This window comes from Ammodytes marinus, assembly GCF_949987685.1.
Source record: "Ammodytes marinus genome assembly, chromosome: 6".
Lineage (NCBI taxonomy): Eukaryota > Metazoa > Chordata > Actinopteri > Uranoscopiformes > Ammodytidae > Ammodytes > Ammodytes marinus.
The window spans coordinates 414556-424145 of NC_137235.1; positions in this window are offsets into that span (position 1 = coordinate 414556).

A 9590-nucleotide genomic window follows, 5' to 3' on the forward strand; every position below is an offset into this window, starting at 1 on the left:
TATCTTTGATTATACAGTGTCGTGCGAAAGTTTGTGAACCCCTTGAGCCTTTTGGAATTTTATTTATGTTAACCATTATTAATTCATTTTTTTCAATACCAGTATTTTTTATATGAAATAACAGATGTTTGTTTATCAATTCAACATTTTTCTTTTCCAGAAATCAATTGTTAAAATAGATAAAACAAATTATTTGTTAAATGTTGTATGTGCAAAAGTTTGTGAACCCTGAGCTGCATTGCTTAAATCGAGCAAGGTAAACACAATCAGGTGGGCCAAATTGAGTCATGAAATGGACCAATGTAGTGAGAGATCTTTAGGGAAGAAATTGGGCGCCACTAGATAAAACACGGATAAAACCAGGTCAGTTTAGGCCCACCAAACTGAACCCATACAGGTCAGACATGCTAAAAGGGAAAAAAATCTCAGAAGATCTCAGGAATAGAGTTGTGATGCTGCACATTTGTCTGGGGACAGCTATAAATTAATTCAAAAAAAGTTTGAGCTCCATCGGTCCACCGTGAGGCAAATCATCTACAAATGGAGAGCTTTAAGAGTGACTGAACATCTGCCTAGAAGTGGACTTCCTTCAAAAATATCTTCAAGCGCCACAAGAAAAGTATTTTTTTAGTTAAAAGCCAACCCACACATTACATCTAGTGATTTGCAGACCTCTCTTGCAACATCTGGGACAGATGTGCATGGTTCCACAATAAGAAGAAAACTCAGTCAACATGGCTTTCAAGGGAGGGTTGCTGAAGAAGCCTCTGCTCTCAAAAAAGAACAAAACTCCTTGTCACAGCTTTGCCAGAGAGCACCTGGAGATACCTGAAGTATTATTCTGTGGACAGATTAGTCCAAAATTGATCTGTTTGGTCATAACCAAAACCGCCATGTTTGGGCAAAAACGCAACTCTGCCTACCACCAACAGAACCTTCTCCCAAGTGAAGAATGGTGATGGCAAATGGTCTGCAAATCTCCAGATGTAATGTGTGGGTTGGCTTTTACCTGAAAAATCCTTTTTCTTGTGGTGCTTGAAGATATTTTTGAAGGAAGTCCACTTCTAGGCAGATGTTAAGTCATTCTTAAAGCTCTCCATTTGTAGATGATTTGCCTCACGGTGGGCCGATGGAGCTCAAACCTTTTTATACGAATGTATAGCTGTCCCCAGACAAATGTGCAACATCAAAACTCTATTCCTGAGATCCTCTGAGATTGTTTCCCCTTTGAGCATGTCTGACCTGTATGGGTTCAGTTTGGTGAGCCTAAACTGACCTGGTTTTATCTTTGTTTTATCTAGTGGCGCCCAATTTCTTCCCTAAAGATCTCTCACTACATTGGTCTATTTCATCAATCAGTTTGGCCCACCTGATTGTGTTTACCTTGCTCGATTTAAGCAATGCAAACTTACAAACTTTCACAAACTTTTGCACATACAACATTTGTCAAATAATTTGTTTTATCTATTTTAACAATTGATTTCTGGAAAAGAAAAATGTTGAATTGATAAACAAACATCTGTTATTTCATATAAAAAATACTGGTATTGAAATTTTTTTATTAATAATGGTTAAAATAAATAAAATTCCAAAAGGCTCAAGGGGTTCACAAACTTTCGCACGACACTGTATGTGGATGTCTGGGCTTTACGTCTTTTATTTTATTTTGGTTATTGTTATTTTACCTTAATTGTTTACCTACTGAATGCACTATGTACAGTGCAAACTGTTATAAATGTGCTTTTATAAATACATTTTACTTACTCACTTACTTTTACTAGTATCAGGTCAGGTAATCATTGTGCTACAAAGATGAATTGGTTCACAACTTTAAAACATTTCTATAGATTTTATTCGAACTCAGAGACATTGTGTCTGTTTTTGTTGTGCTTAAAAAAAAGGATGGTCTTTTTTGATCCCAAAAATAAATAAATAATAATAATTATTATTATTATTGCAATGGAAGTGAATGAAGCCTTAAAAGTTGATGCTAAAAATTGGTCCAGACGTTTGGCATTTGCAGAGAAGTCTTCCTTACATGTGCTTCTATTTATGAATTTATTCCACAAATATTTTCAAATATCAAATATGTAAAAACTCCAAACTGTTGCTGCAGTGGAATCAAACTTTTTATTTATTTTTTCAGAACAAGCAGCGAAACTGGACACACAGGAGGATCAGCTGAAAGGTGTGTGGAAATCATCACCTCTGTGTCTCGCTCTCTCTCTCCCCCTCTCTCTCCCCCTCTCTCTCCCTCCCTCTCTCCCTCCCCCCTTTTCTCTCTCCCCCCTCCATTCCCATCCCTCCCCGTTTCTCTGTCTGTCTGTCTATCTGTCTGTCTGTCCGTCTCTCTCTCTCTCTTTCCCTTTATCTCTCTCTCCCTCTCTCTCTCTCCCTCTCAGTCTCTGTCTCTCTCTCTCTCCCTCCCTCTCTTCCTCCCTCTCTCTCCCCCTGTCCCCCTCTCTCTCTCCCTCTACGTCCCTCTCTCTCTCCCCCCTCCCTTCCCATCCCTGCCCGTTTCTCTGTCTGTCTGTCTGTCTGTCCGTCTCTCTCTTTCTCCCTCTCTCTCTCTCTCCCTCTCTCTCTCCCTCTTCCCTTCCCTTCCCTCTCTCTCTCTCTCTCTCTCTCTCTCTCTCTTTCTAACTTTATCTGCGTTTTTTTGTTGTTTATTTCAGAACAAGCAGTGAAACAGGTGGCTCAGCAGACAGATTTTGGGAATCTGAAGAAACAGCTGCAAGGTGTGTGGATTAATCGCGTCTCCTCTTTTATTTTCTTTATTGTTTGTTAGACGAGATTTACAATGTCACACAGTTTCTAATATTTCATAATGGTTACATTTCTTTTTGCAACAATGTTACAAGAATTTTTTTAAATATTTTTATTAGGGCTGTCAAATGAACGCGTTAATTTCGATTAATTAATCACAGAAAAAATGACGCGATTAAACAGAGAGAAGCAGAGGAAATAAAAGGGGAAGAGGGCTCTATGGACGGTGTATGGGATGCTTCGGGCAAATAAGCATGAAGGTAGGAAGACATCTTACTTTATTCTCCGCAGTGTCTGTGCATTATTGATTTATTGGGTGTAGGTTCAAAACAGTATCTCTCAATCTTCCTCCGTGTGTCTCAATTTTGTTTGCTAGCTGTCTCTGTAAACGGACACCCGCCCCGTGTGTGTGTGTGTATGTGTGTGTCAATATTTTTGCCTATGAGTACGACGATGGTGAATGAATCGGCATAGGCATCTGTGGCAGTGCAGCGCTGTCGAGAGACGGACGGAAAGAGAGAGAGAGAGAGAGAGAAACAAACTGTAGCAGGCTATACAGCTGTTTATAAACAGGTATAAAAGTGTCATAAAAGTATGCGATTAATTTAGATTAATTAATCACAGAGCCTGTAATTAATTAGATACATTTTTTTAATCGCTTGACAGCTAAAATTTTTATAAACCCCATCCAACCCTTGTGCCATAAAAAATATTAATAATAATAATAATAATAAAATAAAAATGTTTAAAAACTTATTTTTAAATATACAATACCTTTATACAAGGCTTGACGTAAACTATAAAAGCTGGGCTACTTTTTCTATGGAAATATTAAAATTTATTCCACAAATATTTTCAAATATCAAATATGTAAAAACTCCAAACTGTTGCTGCAGTGGAATCAAACTTTTTATTTATTTTTTCAGAACAAGCAGTGAAACTGGACAAACAGGAGGATCATCTGAAAGGTGTGTGGAAAACATCACCTTCCTCTCTCTCCATCTCTCTCTCTCTCTCTCTCTCTCTCTCTCTCTCTCTCTCTAAATTTATCTGTGTTTTTGTTGTTTTTTTCAGAACAAGCAGCGAAACTGGACAAACAGGAGGATCAGCTGAAAGGTGTGTGGAAATCATCACCTCTCTCTCTCTCTGTCTCGCCCTCTCTCTCTCTCTCTCTCTTTAATTTTATCTGCGTTTTTTTGTTGTTTATTTCAGAACAATCAGTGATACAGGTGGCTCAGCAGACAGATGCTGGGAATCTGAAGAGACAGCTGCAAGGTGTGTGGATTAATCACATCTCCTCTTTTATTCTTTAGTGTATTTTTATTGTTTGTTAGACATGAAGTACAATGTCACACAAGTTGTAATATTTCACAATGGTTACATTTCTCTTAAAGGTCTCATATTGTGCACTCTTCTGTCAATTTTGTATGGTCCAAGTAGTCCCTCATTCGTATTTTTTTTAGATGTTTGCTGAAAAACCCGTTCAGATAATTTATTGTAGGAATACCCTGATTTTCCCCTCATCTCAAAATAGCCTATTTTGGTGTGTCTCTTTTAAAAAAATGTGTTGCCAATGCCATGCCATGGTTGTTTACTTCATGAGAAGAAATTACATGTCTAGTAACGCAGGAGCTAAGCCATACTTTGAACGGTTTGTCATAAACGACCCTTGTCTTCATGAAAGACTATCTTCATACCGATGCACTGACAGCCACAAGCTAATCGAAATGACATGTTCACAATCAAAATGCAGTAAAAGCGGGATGCTACTGCGCTGCTACTTGTGAGCTAATGGCTATAAATCAGTCAGACGATTTAAAACAATGAAAATATTAGCTTCACAGTTTGATTTCTACACAAGTATATTCCTATCCTTTGTCTTGTTTAAAACAAAGTCATTATTAGACTGATGTGGGTAAGATAAATAAAGGATTTTGAGCAAAAGCGGGAAGCTACTGCGAAGCTACTTAGCTAACGAGTAGAAATAACACTCAGCCAGTTTAAAACCAGTGAAAACATTAGCTTCACAGTTTGATTTCTACATGAGTAGCTTCCTATCCTTTGTCTTTTTAAAACCGATGCTATATCAGACTGCTGTGGGTAAGATAAATAAGAGGATTTTGAGCGAAAGCTGGATGCTACTCCCGAAGCTACATGCTACACTAGGTAAATAACAGGCAAATAACCATTGAGGACATTCCTTTTTAGTTTCACCGATGGAATAACTACACATCCTATCCTTGGTCTTTTTATAAATGCGGCATTATTAGACTGCTGTGGTTGAGATAAATTAGTGGATTAAGAGCGAAAGGCTTCTGTGTTGGTTTATGCAACACTCTGCAGGCCTTGCTGTACTACGGGCATCTTGTCGCTTAGAGGGAAAAACAATATGGCGGTTGAAGGAACTGGGGGCCGTGAACCAATAAGAAATAGGTGGGGGGGGGGGGGTTATCACAGACTATTGCACGGTGGAAGTTCCTGGTTAATAATGTGTGGGGAGTTGGCTTCTCCTGTCCTGATATAAAAGAAGAGAGTTTTATATATATATATATTCTTTGGCAATCTCTAGGCACACCGTGGACCCATATTTATATTAAAAAATATTGAAAAAGTACATTTTGCATAATATGGGACCTTTAAAATAGAATATATTTTCATTGCTCTCTCTCTCTTTCTCTCTCCCTATCTCTCTATCTCTCTCCATCCCCCTTTCTCTCTCTCTCTCTCTCTCACTCTCTCTCTCTCTCTTTCTCTCTCTCTTTCTCTAACTTTATGGTTGCGTTCCGAATCGCATACTCTTTCTTTTTTCTATTCTACATACTACATCCGACGATAAAAATAATCTAGTTAGGATGCAGTAGACATACTATTGGGACATACTTTTCTCTCTTATTTCATCATAACATTGCGCCTTGATCTTGCCTCTTGCTTTTATATCCGTCGCATCCCCGTTTGTTTTCATAACATGGACCTATAGGCTTCGTCGATGTTACGTCACTTCACGTGCGCACTGGATTGTGGGTCAGAATCGCCCAAATAGGATGCACTTTTCAACACTAACAATCTTGGCCGCATGAAGTAGACCATCCGGGTATTCTAACCATCCTAAATCTGGCCACAAGAAACGGGACATCCTAAATCTTTTTTCTACATACTATATAGTAGAAAGTATGCGATTCAGAACGCAACCTATATGTGTTTTTGTTGTTTATTTCAGAACAATCAGTGACACAGGTGGCTCAGCAGACTGAGGTTGGGAAACTGAAGAAACAGCTGCAAGGTGGATGGATTAATCACGTCTCCTCTAACAAAACACATGTTCAAACATTTTCAAACTAAATATATTTTTCCTAATTGAAATATCGGTAACAACGTAATAACGGTTAGTTAATGATTAGTTACTGCTTCATACACATTAACTAACTGTGAATAACTAATTGATCTTTCGAGGATCAATAAAGGAAAAAATCAATAGAAAATAATGTGCTTTATTGCTTAAAATGAGCACAAGATAAGCGTTAGATAACCATGCATTCTCTCTCTCTCTCTATCTGTCTCTTTCTCTTTCTCTGTCTCTCTCTCGGTCCCTCTCTCTGTCTCTTACTCTCTCTCTCTCTCTGTCTCTCTCTCTCTCTCTCTCTCTCTCTCTCTCTCTCTCTCTCTCTCTCTCTCTCTCTCTCTCTCTCTCTCAGGTGAACAGGTGGCTTTCGCCGCCTCTCTAGGCAGTGGTTCCTTTGGACCCTATAAAGGACACACTCCTATGGTCTTCAAAAGCGTCATCACCAACATTGGAAACGCCTACAGCCCAGTCACAGGTACCTGAACTAGACATTTGAACTTTTTTCCGATGTGGCAAACAGTTGATTCTCCATTTTAAATGACATAAACAAACGTTCCATAGGTCGTTTCACTGCACCGCGGAGAGGAGCCTATCACTTCGAGTGCCACATCTATGGAGACGGAGTTAAGTATGTCGCCGCCCATTTGATGAAGAACTCAGAGCAAATCGTCTTCGCAGCTCGGTCCAACAGGCAACCATTTTGGGACGCTGCTTCTAACAGCGTCACGCTGCTTCTGAAGGCTGGAGATGTTGTGTATATGCGTCAGTGGCGTGGCACAAAAGTGTATGACGATAGCGACCACCGCACCACCTTCAGCGGCCATTTGCTTTTCTCCATGTAACACACAAACACCTTCACTTAAATGATGTTAAGGAAGGTTATTCAATTCTTTAATCCTTCTGATGCTTAAAAGATCATAATCTTAATATTAATCACTGCAGCAAAGTCAAGTTAAAGAGCTACTTCACCGGTGGAAATATGAAGGTGTGTTGAACTCTGAGATCATATGTAGTATAAATGTGCAAACATTTTAGAAATCGGTTCATCCTAGCCTGAGAAAAGGCAGAAAGAGTGTTTTATGGTCTCACTGTCAAACCCTACATTGTCCCATGTGTGACAGCACACTAGTAAAATGTAGGGTTAGGATTACTAGGAGAGCTGGGCCAAGGGAAGACCGAGGGAAGACTGAGGGAAGAAAAACCTTATTCGTTATATTATAATAGTGATTTTATAATGATAGAACGCCGGTTCCGTATGGGTGAAGTATTTCTTTAACTTCTAATTTTCCTTCATATAAAAGCATATAAGTCATAAATCTTCAAATATGCAACTGAATGAAGACACATTTCATGTCATGTTATTTGTCTGATTCCTTTGTCATTAAAAATCACTGCAAAGCATCTCTGGACATGTCATTAATATTGTTGGAGTCATTTAGATATCAACCTATTGAAAGAAAAAACAAACAATTGCTTCAAGTCGTAATTTAAAAAAAGACAGAAGGTTTTATTGCTCAGAGCATTTAAACACTTTGAGCCGTTTCCAGTATTTTCCTTCATTGGTCTGAGGAGTGGTCTGAAAGTGTAATTTATGAATTATTGTATTTATCAATATCTTAAGGTAAAGTTATATGTTGGTTTGATTAAAATGCAGCAGTTTAAAGTCAGCTCTACTTGTATTCTGACTTTCCTAAGCTTATATTCAGATACAGGTACGTGGTGTCAAAGGAAAATATTTCACCATTTTCATAGAAGCTTAAGTGCATGAAAAAATGCTGAATATTATTGGACTACAAATGTTTTTGCATTAGTTAGTAATTATGGAGCCAATTTGTTTTATTTTAATACTGCTGGGTAGCTTGTGAACATCCAAGCTTAACTAAAATATCTCCTCCTTATACTACTTTCCTGGTCTTAAGTTTTTATATATGACTCCTATGGAATAAGTCTAAATGCATGTACGTCATTAGCTGACACTTTGGTATCATTTAGCATGACTGTATAACATTATAACAACATTTATAGGTCAGAAAAGACGAAAAAGCATAATAGTTGCTCCTTAATAAAGTCGTATATGATAATCCATAGTGATACATTTTCATTTCATTTTCATTTAACTTTTATTTATCCTCGAGAGACCAATTGAGGGGTGACCCTCATTTTCAATGACGTCGAGTCAGGGTTTATCAGGGTTTATCCTTTTAATAAACTTAATGTACAGATGACATTCCGTATTATGTTATCAGATGATTATGAATATATCTCTAGTGGTGAATGGAACAAGAGGTTAGCTTAATGTTACACTAAGACTTCACTTATTACAGTCTGGGAGTTTTTTCTCAGCCGAACTAAGGGTCTAAGGGCAGGGTGTCATACTGTATGGAATGTAAAGCCCACTGAGGCAAATGTCTATTTGTGATATTGGGCTATACAAATTAAACTGATTTGATTTGATTTATAAGTTACCCAATATGCCTTATCAAATGGGTCTTACAAAATAGGATGCCAACGAGCATTAGCCGTTATAAATACTTAGCTAGTGGGTTATACACATAGATAGTATATGAAATGGATGTAGCATCAGGGCTGACCTCAGTTATTCCAACTACATCCAATCGTCCTGGCCTATGAGCGTCGCCATCTTGTCAGATTTTTACTCCGCCTCATTTCCTCTTACCGAAAAAGGGCATTGATGTGACATCAGTGGGAGGGAGATACGCCCATCTAGCCAACGTATACCTCCGAGGCAAAGTGAGGGGACAAGGGGCGGAGAGCTGTCACTCAAGAGACCACGCCCCTAACTATTTGTACATTTTAACCTCTAATAGTTTAAAAACTAGCGTAATCCAAAAAAAATCACCCCCCTCAGTGTTGGCATGGTGAAATGACCTAAACATACAGACTAGAATGGTTTTTTGGACCAGGCTGTAAATAGGTTATATAATGCTGTGAAAACGGCCTGTTTAACATGGGAGTCAATGAGAAATTGCTCTGTTTTGGTATCACCTCTTAGTGGTCACTTGGTGAACTAAATGTTTTGTCACTTCGGCATTGGATGCTGGTAGAACTCGCTGTGGTTTGGACTTGGTTATAGTTTAGTGGGTTATATATAAAAAAGAAAAACATTGGGCGCTCCGGTGGTGTAGTAGTGGATAGAGCGCGTACCATATTGGCTCCGGCCTTCGTTGACAGTTTGAAGGGAATGAAGATGTGGAAATGTTAATGTTAACGCACTACTGCCATCTCCTGGAGTTATTAAACTGTGTTAATGTTCCTACATCATACAGACAGAGGGTTTGGAAGTCATCAACATCTGGACCTGAAAAAGGCCTTTTGAACAACAAAAGTTGATTCGACTCCTTTGTGATTTTTCTCTACTTATGACATCTATTGCAGGATGTCCGTCCTGGGAGAGGGATTCCTTAGTCTGTCAACTCGCCCTTTTAATCCCGGTAAAGGATTTTTACTGGGAGTTTTTTCTCAG